At 42.7% G+C, this 25,089-nt stretch overlaps 1 long non-coding RNA gene across 1 annotated transcript; it reads left to right on the top strand.

The window, feature by feature from the left end:
• Positions 1-21,822: 21,822 nt before the first annotated feature.
• Positions 21,823-24,851, top strand: LOC124966470 (uncharacterized). The gene is made up of 3 exons (XR_007105353.1): positions 21,823-21,958; positions 22,249-22,302; positions 22,398-24,851. It is a non-coding gene; the product is annotated as an uncharacterized LOC124966470 (long non-coding RNA).
• Positions 24,852-25,089: the final 238 nt, after the last annotated feature.

Below are 25,089 nucleotides of genomic sequence, written 5' to 3'. Positions count from 1 at the left end.
TGTTTCCTTCAGGGGAATGTCCTACATTAGTTGTGCTTCTGCCTAAAGCCCAGTGTAAGTTTGAGACTGATTGTTTTGGGATCTTGGTGATCAGGAAGGGGGAAGTGTCCCTAGGATCAGGCCTTGGACTGCCTGGAATCAGGAAAGTGAAGACACAGAGAACACACCTGAGACAAAATGAGAATCCAGGGAAGAGAGTGTTTCATGGGTGGGTGAAGCTTAAAGCTATATGTGCCTCTGTGATGTTCTCTGACTTCCGATGGCTGAATCAGAAAATTCTGCACTCTAAAGAGAACCAGATTACACATGAGAAAATCTCACTCTGACCCTGAACTGGACTTAAGTTAGGATGGTGCTAAGGGTGTTATGGGCTAGAAATAATGCACGTTTTCTTAAGTGTTCCTCTGCCACAGCCCTAGTTTAAACAGGTCCCTTGAAGGAGCACTGGAGTTCTTTGACCCCAAATCTGCAAGGAAGTGAAGGGGAGTTTTATGGACACTGGAGCCAAGTGCTGCTTGTTAAGTTTTCCAAATTCCAGAAAAAAAAGGATACTTTACTAGTCAGCATTCATTATCTTAATGGAATACCTAAGACAACTTGTGAAGGAAAATTTATTAAGCTTGCATTTTTGGAGATTCAAATGTATGGATTGCATTAATTCAACTCTGGAGAGGGCCATCATGGCCATCATAGATAGTCACAAAGGAGTACCTGTGGGTATAAATGATCACATTTCCATACAGGAAGCCGGAGGGCTGGATGGAGCCAGGTTTGGACTTTGCAATATCATTGTAAAGAGAACAACCAAGGAATCCAGGGGACCTCCCTGAATCCCTCCCATGGGCCCCAGTGACCTAGGGACCTCCTATGAGGCTCCATCTCTTTGGTTTTCCACAACCTCCCAATACAACCACCCTGAGGACAAAGCCTCCCATGAGTGGACCATTTGGAGGAAAACCACACCCAAACCACAGCAGGAGCCCAGATGCATTTGATATTCAGATAAATAATTAATCTCTTTTTGGAGCACTTTGGGTACAACATTTGACAGGTGCTTACAATGAAGATTTTTATCTTCTTATTTGTTGAAATTCACACAAAACTAGCAGACCTATGTTAAGGTGAGAATTCTCCTTGAGAGATGGTGCCAGATGTTTATTGAACTTGGGTTTCAGGTTTTCAAGGAGTTGTTGGGTTGTGGTTCCCTGTGGCTTCACAAGCTCATACTTCCCAGAAGACAAAAGGGAAAATCCCCTGGCTGAAGGGAGCATGCTCAGCACTAGGTCTATCCAAGGATAATTTGATGGGGTCTCTTGTTCTCATTCCTATGTTTCTTGGAAGCCCCAACATTCAACCCCACACCCTCCTCCAGTTCCCAGCTTTAAACAAACTCCTGGAAACTGGTTCCTGGCTGCATCAATGAGTCTTCTGAGACCTCACATTTCCCCCCATGGAGAACGTAGGACAGGAACTGGAGAAAAGCAATGGCTGCCACAATCCCCCAGAGCCAAGAGAGAGAGGAGCAGTGACTGTGGTCCTCATTTCTGCACACAGCATCCTGGGGCTGAAGCATTTTGGAATCTCTGATTTTTTGGTTTTCAGGAAGACCATGTGATGCTTTCACGTAAGATCTGCAGAGGGGATATCAGGGCAGCACTCCAGAAAGAGATACCCAGTATTTCTAGAGCACAGTGTATAAATATTCACTTGGAAAACAAATTAAAGTCATACATAGCCTCCAATTCTCATGCCTATTCTATCAAGGCTTTCTGCCAAACTAGTAAAAGAACCACTGAAGACTTCCCTTGGAGCATCCATTCACACTCTGCTCATTGCAGCACAGCTCTGCTTGTGACACTGAGTTTCATGGAAAAGTTGCTCATCTCTTTCTTCATTTGTATGTCATCACCAATTTCAATATTTACACTGCATGTTGCTACTGGTGCTTGTGTTCATGAGCACAATGCATGACCAATATCTGTACCATGAGTCATTTATGACAGTACATTTTCCTATTTAACATCCCATAAGCTTTTTCTGAGTTTTGGAACAGTTTTTAACTGCTCAAGTCTGAAACACTTTCAATTTCATCTGAAGTCCTATGTCTCCTTCAGGAGTCTGAATTGTAATCAGGATAAATAACATCCAGAAAAGAGGAGGCTGGGGTTGTAGCTCAGTTGGCATAGTGCTTGTCTCACATGTACAAAGCCCTGGATGCAATTCCCAGCACCAAAAAAAATCCAGAAAAGGAATTCATTGAAAGGGTATAGAGGAACCCAGCGAATCAATCAGAAGTCCAGATAAAGGGGTTCACACTTTACAGCCCTCTTTATAAAATGAAGTAATTGATTATAATGGGGAAGACTGCTGTGATGGACAAGTAATATGGTGTGTTAGTCAGCCTCTCATAGCTGTGACCAAATGATCCAGCAAGAACAAATTGGAAGAGGAAAAGTTTATTTTGGTTCACAGTTTCAGAGGTTCAGCTTATTGTTGGACATCTCCATTACTCTGGGCTCAAGAAGAGACAGAACATCATGGTAGAAGTGCTTGACAGAAGAAAGCAGGTGAGGACATGGAAGTCAGGAAGCAGAGAGAGCTTGAGTGCAAGGATCCAGGGATAATTCCCCAAGAACACACCATGAATGACCTACTTCATCCAGCCCAACCCCACCTGCCTATGATTACCACCAATTAAACATTCAAAAATCTTTATTCATCAAATGAATTAATCAACCATTTAGGTTAAGGCTCTCATTATCTAATAATTTCATCTTGGAACAGTCCTGCTTTTTGTATATATGAGCTTTCATGAGACCCCATATATCCAAACCATAACATTTCACCCTGGCCCTCTAAAGCTCATGCCCATCTTCTTGGCTTGTTTATGCTTCATTCCTGCAGCTTCCTCAGCACATGTTCCATGTTGCTGGGAGTCCCCACTGCAACTTTGGCTTCCTTCTCACATCCTCATACATCAATATGTCAAGGGCTATCTTCTGGGATTCCAACCCTGCTGCACTTGGCCTGGCCTCTCAGGCCTTCCTTTGAAATCCTGACAGAAGCCTTCATGACCCCTAACACCAGCATGCAGAACCACCTCACCCCCATGAAGCTTTGAGGGCATCTAGAAACCTGCAAGTCTGTCTCACCATCAAGCTCCACAGGCCTTCCAGGGCAGAGAGTTTTGAGAAAGGGGCTCAGGCCTTTCTCCATGGACCCACTGTCCAGGGCCTCCTTGGATCTCTGCCCCTGCTTTCCCAAACAGTGCTATGTGACTGCTCCAGCCATGGTTGAAGCAGGCCCAGGTGAGGCTAGTGGCAGTGCAGCCCTTGGTGCATCTGTGAGGTGCTGGTTCTGCAGGCACACAGAATGCAAGAGTGAGGAGGTCATGGCAGCTTCCACCAAGGTTTAAGTGGTAAACCTGGGAAGACAGTCTGGAGTTTGCTGCAGGGGTGGGGGTGCCATAGAAAAACCACATGGGTCAGTGCCTGGTGGAGCCATGGGAGTGGATCTGCTGCCAGGACCTCAGACATGCAGAGCAATGGGCACCATGCAGCAACCAAGTAGGAAAGTGACAGACATCACTGCACTGCCCAGGAGAGCAGCCATGTGGGCTTGAACAGTCAAGTCAGGGGTGGCAGGGCTGCCCAAGGCCCTTGGACACTGCAGTCTGCACTGGATGCCAATCAGGGAGCTTGAGGCTTAGTGTCTGCTCTGTAGATATTTAGTCTCTCTGAAACCTATGGACCACTTTCACTTGTTAACATCCAGGAGTATTTTAACCTGTGCCTGACCTACCATTGTATCTTGGAAGCATGTAACTTTTTTTGGTTTTACTCTTTGTTCTTTGAACTCGGTGCCTTGTGCTTGCTGGGCCACCTCTCCACCGCAGAGCTGCATCCAGCCCTGTAACATGATTTTACTTTGATTTTTTATGCTCAAAGCTGGAGAGAGTTTACCTGGAGTCTTGAACGAGGCTTTGAACTTGGGTTTTTTAATAATGCTGGAATGAGTTAAAATTGGGGAACTTTTTAAATTACTTCATTACATTTAGACATGATAATGGGGTTCATTTTGACATGATTATACATGCATGGACTAAAATTGGCTCCCTTTCAGTCCCCAGTACCTCCCCTTTTGCTCTCCCCTTCCCTCCCCCTATTCCCCTTCCTCCAATCTGATGATCCTTCTTCCATTAATTTGTAGTAGTTTTTAAAACAGGTGATTTGTGGATATACATGAAGGTGAAGTTCAGTGTGGTGTATCCACACATGCATATAGCATAGCTTGGTCAATTGCATTCCACTCTTCCTCCCTCTCCCCAGCCCTCTTTCCTCCATGCTCCATTTCCTTTCTCTACTCCTCTGATCTCTCTTCTATATTCCTGGAACCTGTCACTGCCTCCTCCCCCCCTAATTTGATCTAGATGCATCAAATTAAAAAATTCTGCAAAGTAAAGAAAAGCAATTAAGAGTACAAAGAAAGAATCTACTGAATGGGAAAAGATCTTTTCCACCTATTCCTCAGACATGGGAATAATATCTAGAACACATAAAAGACCCAAAACACTTCATACCAAAAAAAAAAAAAAAACCCCCAGTTAGTGGGACTATGATCATGGAGAGAATGCATTACACATGGTGAGACATACATAGAACTTGGGAGTCTGGGGAGGGATGCTTCAGATTGGATATGGCTTGATTGTGTTCCCCAAAGATATATGTGCTGGAAGGTTGGTACTCAGTGTAGTAATATTAAGAGGTATTGGAAACTTCAAGAGCTGGGACCTTGTATGAGGTGGTTAGGTCATCTGGACACTGCTTGGAAGGAATTAGTGCTTGTCTCCTGGAGTGAGTGAGTTCTCATGAGAAGGGGTATTATAAAATAGTGAGCCTGACCCCACGGTCATCTCTGTCTTCCTGTCTCATGCATACTCTTGCATACACTCCCATCACGTGTGACCATCTGCCTTGACACCCTTATCAGAGATGATCAGGTGCTACCAACATGCCCTTAGAGCTCCAGAACTGTAAGCTAAATGATCCTCTTTACATTAGGCATCATTCAGTCTCAGGTGGCAAGGATCTTCTCCTATTCCATAGGTTCTCTCTTTGTGCTTTTAAAGGAATTGAAAAGGGATCCATTAGGTCTCTAGTGGAATAGGTAGACAACATACAACAACAAATGGGCAAGGTAGTGGGGTGATGGAAATCCTCATAAGGAGTACAAAAGAAATGTTAGATGTCAAAAACATTGTGTAATAGTTAAACTTATGTGTCGACTGAACTATGATGTACCCAGATGTTTGGTCAAATATTATTGTGACTGTCTCTGTGAGGCATTTTTGGATGAGTTAGCACTTAAGCTGCTAATGAATAAAGCAGGTAGCCCTCCCTGATGTGGGTGGACCTCACCCAACCACCTGAAGTTGTATACAAAAGGCTGGATCTCCTTAATGGACTGAATGATTGTGTCTCCCCAGATTCATGTGCTTCAGTCCTCACTCTAATGGGATGGTACTAGGAGGTGGGGTCTTTGGTGGTGATTACATCATGAAGGTGGAGCTCTCATGATTGCCATTAGTGCTCATCAAAAGGAACTCCAGAGATCTCTCACCCTCTTTCTGCCTGTGAGGATAAAACTGAAGATGATGGTGTGCACCTGGAAGAGGGACTCACTAGAATGTGACCCTTCTGACCTGGCACCTAATCTCAGACATACAGCCTCCAAAGTGTGAGAAATAACCTTCTGATATTTATAGGCCACCCAGTCTGTGGTACTTTGCTGTATCCCAACCTGACTAAGACACGCTTGCTTGAGTAAGAGAGAATTCCACCTGAGTGACTGTCTCCAAACTGGGACATTGGTGGTGGTGTTTTCCCCCTATCTTCATACTCAAAGTGGATGGCAGCTCTTCCTGGGCCTCAAGCCTGCTGCCCTTCTGACTGGACCTACACCAGGGACCTTCCTGACTGCTGGCCCTTGGACTTGGACTGGAACTAGTCATTGGTTCTCCTGTATCTCCTACTCTCTGAGGCACCCTGAGTCTTGGGTCTGGAGACCTCCACAATTGCATGAGGTAATCTCTGTACTTTCACTCAGTCCAGGTTCTTGACTGCCTTTAATGAGCAGTTGTCCTGAAAGGATAAATGACAGATAGCAGCACTGGTTCTTGACTTGGCCTCTTCTGCTGACTGTTAATGCTTCTCTGTGTACGTTGACTCCACCCAAAGCACTCTTGGTCCCTACAGAGTCATCCTTCCTTTTCCATAAGAGCTAGCTTCTATTTCTTCCTATTTTTGCAGACTTCTTCCTGCCTATAGAATCTGATGCTCTGTAGGCATCTTCTCACTTAATTTTTCACTGTCATTTTTCACCAGAGTCAACACTGCTTTGTTTACTACAATTACCTTTAACATGCTATGACTTCCATGATGTTTACTGAGAGGAGTCATCCCACTAGAGAGAAACCACATTATACATCTTTTTGATAGAGGACCTTCTCTCTATCTTCTATCTTCAGTCCCTTGGGAGGAACAATGACCTTAAGATCCTTTGGGAGATTCCACATTTGTCATGCAATCTGGTGCTGAGAGAGTTAGGCAGCCCATATTCTCTGGGGCAGGAGACCCTGAACTTGAGACCCTTCTAGTTCTCACCTTCTGAACAGCTCCAAACACTGTTAATCTGTGTCCTCTTAATGTCCTTTGTAATAATATCCTGATGAACATAAATTCTTACCTAGAGTCTGAGAGGGAAGGTCTGGGAGATATGCCCTTGAGATGCTCAGAGGGCATCCTGTCTTGCTGAAAGGCCCAGTGGAGCACCCCCTTGAATATTTCTGAGGTGTGACATCTGAGTATAGTTTGAGTGTGTCCCCCACATACTCATGTGCTGGAAACTTGGTCCCACAGTAAAGGTGTTGAGGTGGTGGAAGGCCCACCCTGGTGACTTCCTGAGAGAGAAGGTTGTTATTTTTATAAAAGTAAGCTATGGACTGCGGTTGTGGCTCAGTGGTAGAGTACTTGCCAAGCATGTGTGAGGCACTGGGTTCAATTCTCAGCAGCACATATAAATAAATGAACAAAAATAAAGGTCCATCGACACCTAAAAAAGGATATTAAAAAAGTAATTTAAAAAATTAAGCTGGGCCCCTCTCTCCTGCTTCCTGTCTCACCGTGTGACCTCTCCCCCTTACATGAGCACCCATAATGCCCTCTACCATGCTGCAACAGAGCCAGGAAGCCTCATCAGAGCTGGAGACAAGGGCCATTCATCTGGATGTTTCAGACTCCCAAACTCTGAGTTTTAAAAAGTCTCTTTTCCTTATAAAGCACCCAGCCTCAGGTATTTTGTTAGAGCAATGAAAACAGACTAAGACATAAGGTTGTCAAAAAACTCAAACAGCATCACCTTGATCTGATCTTTAAAAGAATTTTCTGAAAATTTGAGAAACTTTCCATTGGGAGACAGGAGTTTTGCAATTTTTATATTAGAGTCAAGCAAGTTCTGGCACTTCTATGTATATGCTCCAAAATTTGCCTGGAAACTGGACATTTTTTTATTTCATCTTATATCTCTGTTCTATGCTCTGCCTAGAAATATCCTCAATTAACTCCATGAGTTCTTTAGGTATGTTTATTATTTGAAATACTATAACAAGTGTCATAGTTACTGAACTTTCCACCAGCACATAATGAGCTCCTTTCTTCTCAGATTTCCTGGAAGTTTCTCCTCTTCTCCCAGCTTCCACCAAGTCAGACCAAGGTCACTCGAGCCTTCATGAACATTTTCTCCAGTCTTCTAGTGTCTGCAGACCAAGCCAAAGTTTTGTGCTGCAGCTCTTCATGGCCACTTGCCACTTTCTGTCCTAGGGAAATGCTGTTTCACTAGTAGCCACCAAAGTGTACTGGCATAAAGGAACAATTTTACTATTTCCATGTTATCTGGAGTCAAGAACAATGTGTCTCTGCTCCATAGTTTCTGTGGCTTCAGCAGGAAAGACATGAAGGCTGGGGTGACTCAATGAGTGGGAGTTGGATGTATCTGGAGACTCCACTGCACACGTCTGGCCCCTGGGACAGGGAGAAGCACTGCTCAGTGCAGCTGGTACTCAGGGTCCTCAGATTTGACCTCTCTATGCCTGGGGCTGCTGCAAGGCTGGGTTCTGAGTGGAGTTCTGGATGACTCAGCCTGGACCTGGGTTCCAGCAGAAGAATGTGGGGTGCCAAGATCACCTGCACAAGGGAATGTGGTGTGGTAAATCTGACTGGAATCCTCCTTGTGAATACATTCTGACACATGGAGATGGCACTTCACTTCCCCTGGCCTTACCTCTGAGCCCTTCCTTGTTCTCTCTGCCATCTTCAACCTTCCTTTAGGTTTGCCTGTGTGTCTCACAAAGAGCATTGTTCATTGCTTGACCCTGATGCCTAGACCAGGATGGCCCTGAAACTACAGGTGCTGATCCTGTAATGGAAAGAGAGATCCAGTTCTGCTGTGTGTTTATGAAATCACCATCAAGCCTCGGGGCATGTTCTCTGTTTCTGAGATCGGAGAGTTGCCTCTGCCAGCCAACTGCAGAGGAGACTCAAATTTCCAGCCAATAGAGTGGCCTTGAGTGGCATGGATCCCTGAATGTTTTTTAGGGTAAATATCTTAAACATGTCATTTTGATCTACAAAATCCCCAGGCACAGCTCTTCTTGAGGGGACACACTCATCCCTAGCAATAGCCCACATATCTTCCTTCAGTTTGCCCAAGTCTCAGGTCAATGGGCCAGGCTCCCAGTTGACCCTTAGACTAAATCCAGGTCCATTAATCATGGCAAAAACAGCACCAAAGGAAAAAAAAAACAGGAAATCTCAGCTGTGGAAGGACATTCAATATACACATTCTTCAGGGGAAATCAAGGCTGGAATATGCAGTGCAACTCCACACAGACAGGAGCTGAAACCCATATCTGCTTCCCATGAGAAGGAGACCATTTCTGAGTTGCTGTTTATTGAAAAATAAAGTCAAGGCAGAGGTATAAAGATGCAGTGTACTTTAAATGCCACCTCTTTTTTTTTTTTTAATTGGGCTTGAACTCAGGGGCTCTTTGTCACTGAGCTGTATCCCAGACCTTTTTATTTTTATTGTGAAACTGTGCAGCTGAATTGCCCAGGCTGACCTTGAACCTGTGATCCTACTGCCTTGGTCTCCCAAGGATTACAGGCATAGGCCATGGTACCCAGCTAAGTAGTGCCTTTTGAAAGTGGGCAGTAAGTCTGCTGCCTGGCCTTTGTCCTGGAGGAAGATGGCAGAGAGCATCATAGTTATGCAGGACGCTGACCAGTGCTCTGCTTTGCCCTGGAGGGAGACACTTTCTGTCTTCCACTGCTCACTATGCCATGTCCTTGTAAAGACTGAGGAACAGGAGGACAGTCACTGCCTCACTGCAATACGTATGGAAATGAAAGAGGCCACAGAGATTTGCCTCCAATGCCCACAAGCCAACACCGATTTCAAAATGAATAAATCCACAAAGAAAGTAATAACAGGGTGTGGTGCTGGGACAAGTGCCTCACAGCCTTGATAACTGATGGTACCCAGTGTGTGGGGTGAAGACAGCATGACAGAAGTGGAAGAATCTGCCTTTGGAAGAATGCAGATCTCATTATGTACTTTCACAACTCAGAGTTGCTGATGACTCCCCACCAGCCCTAGGTGACACCCTCCAGGACCTGGCCCTGTGTGTCCTCAGCACCTACTCCCCTCCCTGCCACCCCCACATCAACACAACAGCCACTTCCTACATCACCCAACCAGGCCTCCATGTCCCAGCTCAGCCTCCTGTCCCTGCTTGCAGGCCTCCCTGGCCCTTCACCCGAGTGACTGCTCTCCCCAGGCTCTGCTCAGGCATCTCCTACCCACCATTCTAGCCTGTTCTCATTGCCCTCTCTGGTTAAGTTATGTGCCTGCTCTGCAACCATAGGACTCAAGCTAACATCCTCATTGTGCTTATCGTGACAGCCCATGACACTCCTGCTTGTTTTCAACCTGGATTTTTAAATATTATTAAAGACATGCATAGATAAGAAATTTCCAGTATGTAATTTTTACCAATTAGAACTGAAAGTCTCCCTCCCTCCTTGTATTGCAACCCCCACTGACACTCCCCAGAGACTGATGCTCTTCCTAGTTTCTGGCTTTAGTACTTCATAATTCCTTTCTGTGGTTCTTGGGGCTCAGCTCTAACAGAAGTTGTGAGATTTTTATTAAAGTACTTAATCTCTGAGCTTCCAATTCCTCTCCAAAGTCAAAGAAATAGTGATATGTGCCCATCGTGGGATTTATAAATATCAAATCAAATATTTGTAAACAGCATGAAAATAATTGGAATCACCAGACATATTCCTTATGAATCGCTACCAAATCAAATCCTTTTCTGATAACATGTTGTATAGAGATTTTTCAGGACATAGGAGCTTATGCTATTTCTTCTATCTCTTTTAGCAACCCCAAGCAATTTCTCCAAATATTACAATAAAGTCTTAGACAACAACATAAAAGCCCATCAGGTGTTGCTGCATGATATGAAGCACTGGAGACAACTACTGTACTAAGGTGTTGAGATTTGACTGGATATCCACATGGAAATGTAATGAACAGCACTCTACAAGAGCAGAAAATATGACCTGTTTCTTCCATGCTGAAACCACAGTGCCCTGTAGCAAGACACATTGTAAATAAAATGTGCCAGTCTTACTGAAGATCTAAATTATCAGCACCATAGCAGACATACCACTAGCACCTATCCAGGGTAAGCCCTCAGGGACATAAGAGGGACTAAGACAAGGAGTCAGCAAGTATGATACTGCTGTTCTTGTGTGATGAGATCTGCTCCCTCAGATGTTTAAGATTAACACCAGAGAAGCACGCCAAGGCAAGGATAAGGAGCAGATCTTATTTATAGGTAACACAAACTTCTCCCAGGAGAAAGAAGGGGGCCATGGCTGGTGTTCTGGAATCACAAGAATTGAACATGCCCTGTGCTTTTTTATTGATCAGAATCTCCTGCTTTCTCCCCCCTATTTCTCTCCTTCCTGTCTATGTGACTACAGGCCCAGGAGATGTCTGTGAGATGGCAAAATGTGAGAAGCAGATGGGCAGGTGCAGGGCCAAGTAGAGTGACTCAGGCAGGAGAGGCCCAGGGGGCAGTAATTAGCAATTCCCTGCCCACAGCCTTTTGGGAGGTGGCAGGTGACCTTGGTGATCAAAGGGCTCTGGGGACATTGACTTTCCATTCTCCCAGAGTGGTCTCTCACTTGCATGACTCAGAAGGCCTCCATTCCTCAATTCCACTGGATTCCCTATTCTACACTAACTGCCTGTCCTCAATTCTGGCTTCTCTGTCTTGGAGATCCACCCATGTGGTTACCAGGCCTCTATTGATAGTTTTTTTTTTTTCCTTTTATTGCTGGGTTGTATAGATACATCAACTTGTCCATCAATTCACCTGTTGACAGATATTTGTGTTGTTTTCCATTTGGCATTATTACCAGTAAAACAGCCATGAACATTCTTGTGCTTTTTTGTGGGAACAAGTTTTTGTGTCAAGGACTGTGAGAGATGGGTCACATGGTGAGTGAAGGTTTCATTATAAGAAACTGCCAAACTCTTTCCCAGAGTGCTGGTTCCATTTCTCATTTCCACCACTATTGTAAAAAATGTTCCCCTTATACTCTGTGTGAGGTGGTAGTTCCTTGTGGTCTTATTTTCAGTCCCCTAATGACTCATGATGTTGAACACTTTTCAAGTGCTTATTGCTACCTATATATCCTGTTGGTTAAGTGCTGCACTTATTTATACTGAGTTGTTTGTTTTCTGTTTACATTTGAGAACGTTTCAGATACTTGTAAACACTAGATATATACGTCTACATGCATGCATGCTCAGCATAGAAATCCTATGTTGAATATAAGATGGACAAATAATGCCACCCCCAAAAATGAGTTTTGACAGAATTCTATTTATCAATGTCTTCTTGCTTTATTTATTTATTTTTAAGTTTGGAAGTGTTCTCTTCTCCCCCGCCCTCCCACTGAATCTGGGTCTCATGTACAGATGGCAAATACTCTACCACTAAGCTACATCCCCAGCCTTTTTATTTTATTTTGAGACAGGGTCTGGCTAAGTTGCTGAGGCTGGCCTGCAACTTGTGATCCTCCTGCCTCAGCCTCCTAAGTAGCTGAGATTACTGGTGTGCGCCAACACATCCAGGTTGCATTTTATATTTGGATCCATCCTGATATGAATTTTATATAAAGTGTGAGGTACATTACAGATTCTTTTGCCCCCTGGCATGGGGCACAACTGTTCATTCTTAATTCTATTTCCCTTGAGTCTCTCAAATCATAACACAGTGATTTAAAAAAAAAAAAAAACTTCCACTTAGTGCACGTTTGATTTCTGGCATCAGTCATAGGCACTCCTCCACCCACACATCCTCTATGTGTTTTAACAGACTCAGTCCTAAGTATTTCATGGGTGTTGTACCAGCAGTGTTTTTCAAATGTCAGTTTCCAGCTGTTCAAGCTAGGCTAGAGAATTCCTGAGTTTGGGGAACTGACCTTGCTTCTTTCATCCACCCTCATTTCAGTGATCGGTTTCAGGAGCTTTTCTGTGGGTTTAGGGAAACAGCTCCCCTTGTTCCCTGGTGGTTCTGCATGTCTCCACCTGAGCCATGGGGGCATGAGAGATGCTGCATGGTCATTGTCATTTTCATCTCTTTTAAAGAGACTGCCACAAGGAGGCCTCTGCTGGTGGCCCACCAGTGGGGGTTGATGAGGTCTAAGATTTTACAGCTCAGCCCCTGAGGAGAGAACCACAGGCTGTGAAGTTGTGTAGCTGCAGCAGGTGTTCTTGGCCTGGCCACAGCCTCTGATTTTCTTGTTTCAGTCACTGGGCCCCATTCATTGATTGTCATCCTGGGCAAGGGACAGAGGGAGCTCGCACCTGTGACTCACCTGTGATGGGCTGACAGATCTGGCTCCATGAGAATATTATGGACCAGACTATAAGGAAAATGACTAAACAGACTCCATTTTGCTCTGAGACTCCATGTTATGTAGGAAATAAGCTTCTCCCATGGGAACACCCCACCTCTGTACCCATCATCAGTTACTTGGTGTGACATGTTTAACAATAGAGAATGATAATTCCTATGTAAAGAAAAATTGCTCTCTTTTGATTCCTATTGCTCCTAAACAATGTACCATGTGAACAGTGATTGTGTGGATGTTAGTAACCATTCTTTAGTTTGTACCTAGGTAAGGGTCACTTTGACCCACTTACCCCTCTGTCAAGGATCTCATGATGTTAATGTGTAATTTTGAATCATAGCAACAGACACTTATGATTGATGTGATTTTTTGTAAAAGAACACTTACAACCCTGTGGTTGGGGCTGTTCTCCCAATAGCCATTTTTTGGGGCATTGTGTAAGACAGTCATCTGGCCAGCTTAATAAAGACTCTTAAATTTGGACTTCTTAGTGGTGATCTGTCTGTCATTAAGTTGCGTCCCATAACATTTGGAGGGCCCAGTGAGATCCTTGCTACCTGGTAGGTAACCACCACTTACCACTGACCTGGAAACTCCTGCAGAGGGGAGAGGCCACAGCACTGCTCCTAGGGGAAGGCCTCTGCACAATCTGTGGAGCTCCACCCCAGGACTGAACTAAATTTTCTGAGAGTCCCCTGTTTCTGCACCCCTGGGGGACTGGTAAGTCTGTTTCTGGTGAATCCACATCTGGGAACTCTAAGGAAGGCTGGACGCAGCATTACTTCCTGAGTCCAGGACTGGCAAGATGTTGCTCAGTCCCTCTTGTCAGGAATCTGGAGTGGCCACTTGTCCATGTCTTTGGTGTTTTATCTGTTCTGTGTTTGTTTGTTGTTTTCTGGGGTTTTTTTGTTTTGTTTTGTTTTGTTTTTGTTTTTATTTATTTATTTATTTATTTTTGCCCTGAAGTGTAAGCATGGGTCTGTCTCCCTCACATCAGTCATGTACTCCCCTCCAGTGCATGTTAACTAATTTCCCAGAATTCCAGAAGAGAGCCAGTGACTATGGAACCAGCTGCAAAGTCTTTTCTCTCTCTAAATTCTGTGAGAGAGAATGACCAACTTTTGAGGTCAGATGGCTCCCTCAGGGGACCACCAAATTGTCTTTGGGCAGCCTGGACAACTTGATCAAATGTTATAGTCAAATTTGGAAAAAAAATGGTTAAAAAGATTTTTAACCATGTTCACTAAAGCTTACATTAAAATATAAACAGCTGTCAATAGGAACTTCCAACTATTGGACTTGGTCCACCAAAATACCAGGCTAAAATTTTGGTGGCTGCTATCCAAGAAACCAGGATAACTGGTTTAGAACAAGACCCAAACCTGAGGGACTCTCCCAAGGAGACCAATAGAAGCAAGTTCCCTTGCTATCTCTTCAGGAAACTACTTCAGGGAGGGATAGGGCATAACCTTTATCAATATTTTCTTAATTCCTTTTCATCTCTGATGAGAGGGACCATATCAGGATGGAGGTCAAAAAGACTTCAGAATTCTATATTTTTGAGTTCATAATTTTGATCTGGTGTGCCTAAGTTAATTTTTGATCTTATCCAACTATAAAGTTTTCTTAATGTTCTGTTTCATTCAGAGGACAGTTTACAAGGGTTAACTTTCAATCTAATGGGTTTTTAAAAATAAGCTATAAGGTCTTTGTCCATCTGTTTATTATATGTATATGTACACAGGTATATTGTCATGTGTACATATATTTGGTATCAAAGTTGACATGTGAGCTCATAAATTAAAATTTTAAAAAATGGATCCAAATACTTTTGATTCACATGATTGAAAAGGTTTTAAATTGGGTAAACAAAAATATGGCATTGAAGTTACTAAAACAGTTTTGTTTCTAGGTGGTCAAAAATAAATAAAGTGTTAATTTTATAAAATGTCTAATATCCATCATTTCTAGATTTTTCTTCAACAGGAAAGAAATGACTGATATGGCTCAATACAATTCTCTGATATCTTGATTTTTCAAAAAAATAACTAAATTAGATTTAACATATATGGGATTGATCATGGATGTGTTTGTTAGAGACATCTGATTGGTTTAGAGAGTTAAAATGCTAACTGTTAAATATAACATCAAGTACTCTTAACTCCTTAAATTCCACAGGGTAACATACTCAAAACATTTTTGGTGTTTTCATAAATTGGTAAATAAAAAAAGGATTCAAATTTACTTTAGGTTATCACTGAAAACATGGTTACTCAAAGTCTTAAAGGTATTATTCTATACAAAAGGTCCAAAAGTTTCAACTGTATTTAAATAGACTTCTGTAGGTAACAAAGTATTTCACTGGATTAAAATGGAGTAATTTATCTAAATTCAGATATTTATAGATGTTGTTTCAGAATGTAAATTTTTAAAAAGGGGATCAACAGATTAAAACATTACAAGTTTTGAATATAAAAATATATTTAGTAAAAATGTTTCTAGATAAAAAAAAGTCTTTATGTGATAAAATAAGGATGTAATACATCTAAGTAAACAACAAGAGTGTCTAATTAAGTACTTAAAAACATGTTAATTAAGAGTAAATTTTAGTGTGTTTCAAGATGGCAGACTAGAGGGTGGCTGCATTTCATGTTGCTCCAGGACTCAGGATTCAAGAAGAGAAGATATTGAGAGACTTGGGACCAACTCAAAGCCACCGGCTGAGTCTCTCCCATTGGGGAGGCGTCCCAGATGGGGCAGTAGTCCCGGAACGCAGGGAACTTTGTGAAGTAGAGTTGCCCAATGAGACCGCCCCTCCCTCCACTGGATCAGTGAACTCGGACAACTGGGAGCATCATAGAGGAGGCCGCTCAGCACAAAGCTTGGACTTGGAGCAGCCCACCAGAGCTCTGGGTGGCTGCCCAGAGGAGGAGGTGTGCGGCAAGCTGTTTGGACTCAGAGCAACCACTCTGAAGACCGGGGACTGCCTGGAGGAGGAGGAGGAGCATGGTGGGTCGCTTGGACTCAGAGTGACCGCATAAGGGGTACGAGCAGTTGCCCAGAGGAAGAGCTGTGCAGTGAGCTGTTTGGACTCAAAGCGACTGCTCCTGAACACCGGGGGGCTGCCCAGAAGATGAGGAGGAGCACGGCGGGTCACTTGGTCTCTGAGTGACCGCTCCTGAACACCCAGGGGGCTGCCTGGAGGAGAAGAAGAAGCGGGGTGAGAAACTTGGACTCGGAGTGACTGCCCAGGGCTATGGGCAGTTGTCAGGAGGAGGAGGTGCGCAGTGAGTTGCTTGGACTCCTACCGACTGCACCAGAAAACCGGGTGGTTGCCTGGAGGAAGAGGAGTGCGGCAGGTCACTGGGACTCGGAGCAACCGTACGGGGCTCCAGGTGGCTGCTCAGAAGAGGGGCCACATAGCCAGGCAATTAGGTTCAGAGCAGGGTCCCAGGACCTAGGAGGCTTCTTGGTGGAAGAGCCACACAGAGACAAGCTGAGAGGCGGAGCGAAGTTTCCAGGACTGCGGGCAGATTCTCTGAGGAGAGGCAGCCTAAGGAGACTCGTCTGCGAAGGGTGAGGCTCCCAGGTCCAGGAGGTAGGTCCGGGCCCCTGGGAACATTGCAGAGGAAGACAGCCCAGCCCAGGCAGTAGTTGTAGATTGAGGGGAACTCTAGGAGGGGAACTGACCAGCGAGACCTCCCCACTGGGTGAGTCTTCTCTGCCAGGTGAGGTTTTCCCACAAGGATGGTAAAACCAGACACACAGGCTCAAACAGGCCTTGCCTCAGCCCGCAGCCTAGTTCCCCTTTGGATGACCATTGGTCAACAAATGGAGGCACCTCTGCCCACTAGCAGGGAATATTCCCCACCTGAAGACAACCACCCCTAGAGAGGCAGCTTCCTTGTGCAACACCGCATTATCAACTTCCTCCAAGAATTCAGGCTCCTGAAGGATAAGAGGGGATATACTAGAAATCTTCAGGGACATTGTAAGTCAATAGAAAAAATCTGCAATATCTCAGCGGTCCACTGATACATGAACAATATGAGAAAACAAGGGAAGAAAATGCCCCAAACAAATCTAGAAGTTACATCAATAAAATCCAATGACAGCATGGCAGAAGAAATGACAGAAAGGGAGTTCAGAATGTACATAATTAAAATGATCAAGGAAGCAAATGATGAGATGAAAGAGCAAATGCAGGCATTGAATGATCGCACCAATCGACAGTTAAAAGAGCAAATACAGGAAGCAAAAGATCATTTCAATAAAGACTTAGAGATATTGAAAAAAAAAACAGAAATCCTAGAAATGAAGGAAACAATAAACCAAATTAAGAACTCCATAGAAAGCATAACCAATAGGATAGAACACCTAAAAGACAGAACCTCAGATATTGAAGAAAAAATATTTAACCTTGAAAACAAAGTCGAACAAACAGAGAAGATGGTAAGAAATCATGAACAGAATCTCCAAGAACTATGGGATATCATGAAAAGGACAAATTTAAGAATTATTGGGATTGAGGAAGGCTTAGAGAAACAAACCAAAGGAATGAACAATCTATTCAATGAAATAATATCAGAAAATTTCCCAGATCTAAAGAATGAAATGGAAAATCAAGTCCAAGAGGCTTATAGGACTCCAAATACACAAAATTACAACAGAACCACACCAAGGCACATTATATTGAAAATACCTAACATACAAAATAAAGACAAAATCTTAAAGGCTGTGAGAGAAAAGAACCAAATTACATTCAGGGGGAAACCAATAGAGATATCAGCAGATTTATCAATCCAGACCCTAAAAGCTAGAAGGGCCTGGAACAACATTTTTCAAGCCCTGAAAGAAAATGGATGCCAACCAAGAATCTTATACCCAGCAAAACTTACCTTCAAATTTGACGATGAAATAAAATCCTTCCATGATAAACAAAAGCTAAAAGAATTTACGAAAAGAAAGCCAGCATTACAGAACATTCTCAGCAAAATATTCCATGAGGAAGAGATGAAAAACAAAGAAGCAAATCAGAAAAGGGAGGAATTATTCTAAAGGAAGTGTCAAATATAGAGGAACCAAGTCGTGTCAAAAAATAAATAAATAAATAAATAAAATTTTAAAAATGAACCAATGACCGGGAATACAAATCATATCTCAATAATAACCCTGAATGTTAATGCCCTGAATTCATCAATCAAAAGACATAGACTGGCAGATTGGATTAAAAAGAAAGATCCAACAATATGTTGCCTGAAAGAGACTCACCTCATAGAACTAAGGTGAAAGGATGGGGAAAAACATACCATGCACATGGACTCAGCAAAAAAGCTGGAGTATCCATCCTCATTTCAGATAATGTGGACTTCAAGCCAAAGTTAGTCAGAAGGGATAAAGGAGGACATTTCATACTGCTTAAGGGAAGCATAAATCAGCAAGACATAACAATCATAAACATTTATGCCCCAAACAGTGGCTCACCCATGTAGTCAAACAAATCCTTCTCATTTTCAGAAACCAAATAGACCATAACACAATAATACTAGGTGATTTTAACATGCCTCTCTCACCACTGGACAGATCTTCCAAACAAAAATTGAACAAAGAAAACATAGATCTCAATAACACAATCAATAATTTACACTTAACAGACATATATAGAATATACCATCCAACCAAGAGCGAATACACTTTCTTCTCAGCAACACATGGATCCTTCCCTAAATAGACCATATATTATGCCACAAAACTAATGTTAGCAAATACAAGAAGATAGAGACACTACCTTGTATTCTATCATATCATAATGGATTGAAGTTAGAAATAAATGAAAGAGTAAAAAACAGAAACTACTCCAACACCTGGAGATTAAACAATATGCTATTATATGATGATGGATAACAGAAGATATTAGAAAGGAAATTAAAAGATTCTTAGAGGTAAATGAGAACAAAGAAACATCATATCAAAATTTTGGACACTATGAAAGCAGTACTTAGAGGAAAATTTAGTTCATGGAGCACATTTAATAAAAGAAGTAAACATCAACAAACTACCTAACACTATAGCTCAAAGCCCTAGAAAAACAAGAACAGACCAACACCAAAAGTAGTAGAAGACAGGAAATAGTTAAACTCAGAGCTGAAATCAATGAAATTGAAATAATACAAAAAATTGACAAAATAAATAGTTGGTTCTTCGAAAAAATAAACAAAATTGATAAACCTTTATCCACACTAACAAAGAGAAGACGAGAGAAAACCCAAATCACTAAAATTCGGAATGAACAAGGTAATATCACAACAGACACGATTGAAATACAAAACATAATTAGAAGCTATTTTGAAAATCTATACTCCAACAATATAGAAAATTTCGAAGACATCAACAGGTTTCTACAGACATATGAATTGCCTAAACTGAATGAGGAGGACATACACAATTTAAATAGACCAATTTCAAGTAATGAAATAGAAGAAGTCATCAAAAGCCTACCAACAAAGAAAAGTCCGAGACCAGATGGGTTCTCAGCCAAGTTCTACAAAACCTTTAAAGAAGAGTTCATTCCAATACTTCTCAAAGTATTCCATAAAATAGAAGAGGAGGGAACCCTCCGAAACTCATTCTATGAAGCTAATATTACCCTGATGCCTAAACCAGACAGAGACACATCGAGGAAAGAAAATTTCAGACCAATATCCTTAATGAACATCGACGCAAAAATTCTCAACAAGACTTTAGTAAATCGCATACAAAAACATATTAAAAAGATGGTGCACCAATATCGAGTGGGTTTCATCCCAGGGATGCAAGTTTGGTTCAACATCAGGAAATCAATAAATGTCATTCACCATATCAACAGACTTAAAGTCAAGAATCACATGATTATTCCAATTGATGCAGAAAAAGCATTTGATAAAATACAGCATCCCTTCATGCTCAAAAAACTAGAAAAAATAGGGATAGTGGGAACATTCTTTAACATTTTAAAGGCCATCTATGCTAAGACCATGTCTAATATCATTCTAAATGGTGAAAAACTGAAATCATTCCCCCGTAAAAACTGGAACAAGGCAGGTATGCCCTCTTTCACCACTTCTATTCAATATCGTCCTGGAAGCTCTAGCCAGAGCAATTAGACAGACCAAAGAAATTAAAGGGATACGAATAGGAAAAGAAAAACTCAAACTATCCCTATTTGATAATGATATGATTATATACTTAGAGGAACCAGGAAATTCCACCAGAGAACTTTTAGAACTCATAAGTGCATTTAGTAAAGTAGCGGGATATAAGATCAATGCAAATTAATCTAATGCATTTTTATACATGAGTGATGAATCTTTGGAAAGAATAATTAGAAAAACTACCCCATTCACAATAGCCTCGAAAAAAATAAAATACTTGGGAATCAATCTCACAAAAGAGGTGAAAGACCTCTACAATGAGAACTACAGAACTGTAAAGAAAGCAATTAAAGAAAACCTTAGAAGATGGAAAGATCTCCCATGTTCTTGGACAGGCAGAATTAATATTGTCAAAATGGCCATACTACCAAAAGTGCTATACGGATTCAATGCAATTCCAATTAAAAGCCTTACTTTTGTTGTTGGTTTTGTTTGTTTGTTTTTTCTGGAAGAATCTATCAACCCTGATTCTTGCTTGACTGTAGGTTCCATGAGATTTTCAGATGTTTCAGTTATAGAGATTGATTCTTCTACTGAAAACTTTATTATTTTCCTCCACCGTTTTGTTCACCCAGGATATCTCTTTCATGAGGTCATGAATTTCTGGGTTGCTACTCAGAGTCATGAATGTGGCATCAAGTTAATTAGCTAAGATGGAAATGATCTGTTTTCTCAGGATAGTTTTATATAAATGAGTGTGTGGCAGTGGGACAAGGGTGGTTTTACAAGCAGCATTCCTGTTGGGGTGCAGGGGCCAGGAGAAGGCATGGCGAGAACCTGACACCCACACAGACACATCTGCAGAAGGAGACGAGGGTGAGGCCGTATGCATGGCAGATAATTCAAGTACTGCACATCTGGTTTAAAGAGGAGGAGGAGGAACAGGGGTCTCCCTGATGCTACAAAATCCTTCAGTGACTCTAAAGCTTCTGCCTGACCCCTCCTCCACTCTTTCAGCCTTTTTACTATCACTCAGAGGAAACCCCTGGGAAACAGGGTAGAGAGGGGCACACTGTCAGAATATTCCTGAGATAGCTCATCACATACACAATAGTGATGGTGACAATAAAATAACAGTAAGATACAGGAGTGGGGCATTTTTAGGCCAAAAATTTAGCAAACAAATAAAGGCACTGCCCTTCCCTCTGTCAATCCCAGAGCTCTGTCTTATGTCTCTCTGTTCCTTTTTTTGTTCTCCCTAGCTTCTGCTCTCCCAGTTCATATTGAAACTTTGTAATTCCCCAACCCCAAATATCCGAAGAATTCTACACAGATCAAATGGAGAAGTGGACCTAGTTGCAGATGAAGAAAGTCCTTGAAACTTCCAAGATAAGCAGAATAGGAAGCCTAGAAACAGCCAGTTGCTGGTGGGTGGTGTGCACACAAAACTGGGGTTCCCCCACAGCATTGAAAAAGAAGCAATAACCAGAGTCACAAGTTTGAAAACCTTTCCAAGATAGGATGTGTCAGCCAATTTGAAAACTGATATGTGGTTTCATCTGTGGGTTTTTCCTACACGCAGATCCTTGTGCCCCACCCTTCCAGAAATAGCACTACATCTGCGATAATATGAGATGGGAGGGTTCCTCTTTAGATTCCTCCCTAGGCATTTCTGTGATCCCTTTATAAGCCACAGCCCAAGGTCCCAGATAGTTGTGTTGTTGCTCTGCCTCCCTCTGCTCTGCAGCCTAACCAGAACCATGCTGCTCAGAATCTTTGGTAAGGAGACTCCAGTCCCAAGTTGAGCCTTTTTACCTCTGAACCTTGATTCTCTCTTCTGTATACTCACCTCCTGTCACCTCTGACTGCACCCTGTCTTCCCGCCTGCAAATTTCAGAAGCTTCACTCTTCCCAGACCCCTCCTAGCATTTCCTCATCAGCCACCTAGACCCCAGGACCTGGCCCCACAGTCCACTCTAAATCAAAGCTCAGAGACAGCACCCTGTCCCCAGGACGGTGCTCAGACTGCCCCTTCCCAGTACTCTCATTCTCACTCCCCTTCTTCTCAGCTGCTGTCTTCCTTGCTGAACTCCTGGGCTCATCAGACTCAAATGGAGTCACAGGTGAGAATGGGTGTGGTGAGGAGGAGATGCAGCTGGTGGTGGGATGTCATGTCCTACACTGGCCCTTCAAACCTGCTCATCCTTAACTCTTCCAGATACTGACCTATGGCTGTGCCAGCCAGCGCCCAGGTGTGGGGACCAGACCTACAACCCCTTGGAGCAGTGCTGTGACAATGACACCATCCTGCCCCTGAATGCAACCCGGCTGTGTGTCCCCAACTGCATCTTCTATCCCTGCTTCTAGCACTGCTGCCTGGAGTCCCAGGGCTCTCAGAATCAGGCAGTGGTGACATTCAAGGTCCCAGGCATGAAGCCCGACTGCAGGTCCTCCCCCATCTCCAGGATTTGTGCCAGTTAAGTATGTGATTCTAGCCCAGGCTGGGGGAGGGGCAGCAGGGGACAGAGCTTGGTTGTAGCCCCTGTTGAGGCTCCACTTTCCATCCCTGAGTAACCATGTGACTCCCTCCATTCCTTCTAGCCCTTGCCCCTTCCCCTCCCCCTCCCCCTGCCTCTCTGCTGTCTCCCTTCCTCTTTCTTCAGGAACACCACCCAACCAGCCCTCAGCCAGATCTGACTTCATCCAGACCACCCTGGGAGAAGAATCTGTTATCTAGTAATCTGTTATCTGTTATCTGTTATCACGCTGAGGTTTTTAATGATTGCTATGGTCTTAGTGAGTCCCCACGTTCATGTGGTGGAATCTTAATTCTTCATTGCTGACGTGACTCCTAGAGCTGGGGGAGGTTGGGAGTAGGTGGGAGTATTGAGGTCACAGGAATGGAGCCCTCGTGAATGTCTTAGTGCCATCTGGTAGGAGTGAGTTCCTGTTCTCACTAGATTCATTACCTCGAGAGTGGGTTGTTATAACAAGGCTGCTCCTCACACTCTTTCAACTGTCAATGTACCCACTTGTCCTTTCATCTCAGCTCCAACAAGGAGTTGAGGTATTATGTGGCCCTTGCCAGATGTTGCTGTGTGATCCTGAACTTTCCAGACTCCAGAACCATGAACCAGAATAAACGTCTTTCCTTTTAAATTACCCAATCTCAGGCATTTTGAAAAATAGAGCAAAATAGAAAATAGAACGAGGCAAGTATATCACTTTTTTTGGACGTTTAATATGTATTTTTTATTTTTTATTTTTACAGACAGCATTTTGACTCATTGTACACAAATGGGTTACAACTTTTCATTTCTATAGTTGTACATGATGTAGATTCACACCATACATGTAATCATACATATACATAGGGTAATGATGTTCACTCTCCTTCTCCCTTTCCCCTCCCCCTCTCATTTTCTATAAACTGTAAACAGAAAGCACATATTTTTGTTTATTGATATTGCATTAAGCTTCAATATTCTCATAATAAAATCAAATTTATTCAAACTAAGTTATTCTTTTCTTTCCTGGAATTTCTACCTTGCTGGTGCCATATAAAAGTACCTAATCTTGACTATTCAGTAAGCAGATATTAGGTTCATGGGGGAAATTTTGAGGGAGAAAGAGGTTCAATGAATTACCTCCATGTGCAATTCAGGATTCCCCAGAAAATCAATCCCATATTTTCCTTAAAAGAAGGAGTTCTCTAGAGCCTTCCTATTTGCTGGTCCTTGCTGCATAATTTAGTCCATTTTGTGCTGATACAACAAAATACCTGAGACAGGGTACATTATAAAGTAAAAAAGTACTTTAACCACAGTTTTGGAGACTCAAAGTCCAAGATCAGGCAGCTCTGTCTGCTCAGCCTTAGGTGAGGTCTTCTGGCTCACCATGGTGGATGACATCACAGATGGAGCAGGTACTATATTGGTTAGTGGTGTGTGCAGAAGAGAGAGGTCACATGGTGAGAGAGGGAGCAAGAGAGAAAGACCACAGAATGAACTTGGTCTATAACAGCCCACTCCATGGGTAGCCAACCCAGTCCCATGATACCTAAGCTGCTCCTGCAAGACAGGCATTGATCCCTTCCCAGGATGGTTCCCCCATGACCTAATCACCTCTGGGTAGACTCCACCTCTTAAAGGTTCTACCATCTTCAGTACTTTTACACTGGAGACCAAGTCTTCAGCCCATGAGCTTTTGGGGGGACAAATCATACCCAAACCATAGCTGAGCCCATCTAACACCTGTCAAGTCAATCACAAAATCCTCAAGGAAGCCTCAACTCATCTAATAATTTGGGGGAGCAGCAAATTTCTCCCCTAACAAGCAAATAGCATAGCATTCTGCAGCCTGATAGGGTTGGGGGTTCAAGAAGGCCAGGATAGGCAGAGTCTAGCTCTTCTGACACCCATGCTGGGAAACAGGGGTTCCAACCTGAGCACAACTTTCCAGGATTCTCACTCTAATGTAGTGGGGACCTTGAGCTTTTGGATCCAGGAAAAGAAAAGTCCTTCCTTCTGAGATCAGGAGGTTTTATATTCTAGGAACCATCTGGTCACAAAGTTTGGAGAAAGTAGTCAGAGCACAGGGCTTTCTACATAATTTGCATGGCCTAGTGCAAAATGGAAGCTCAGTTCAAAATATCAAGAAAAATAGATGTTTGCCCTGGTTTGAATATAATACACTTGTTCATGTATTTAAGCATCACACAACAATCTGTAAATATGTATAATTTTATGTATTGAATAAAAAATTAAAGACACTAAAATATTTAGTTTTTTTCCTTTTAATTCTTTTATTAGTCATAATCCATAGTAAAGAAACATCTGCTTCAATGAAGTAGATCATTTTTCCTGCTCTTCCCACTAGGTAAATCTAAAAGACCTGACTACTCTAAAACA

This window comes from Sciurus carolinensis, chromosome 16 (assembly GCF_902686445.1).
Source record: "Sciurus carolinensis chromosome 16, mSciCar1.2, whole genome shotgun sequence".
Lineage (NCBI taxonomy): Eukaryota > Metazoa > Chordata > Mammalia > Rodentia > Sciuridae > Sciurus > Sciurus carolinensis.
The sequence above is the reverse complement of the archived record's forward strand: the minus strand, read 5'-3'. Positions and strand labels throughout refer to the sequence as shown.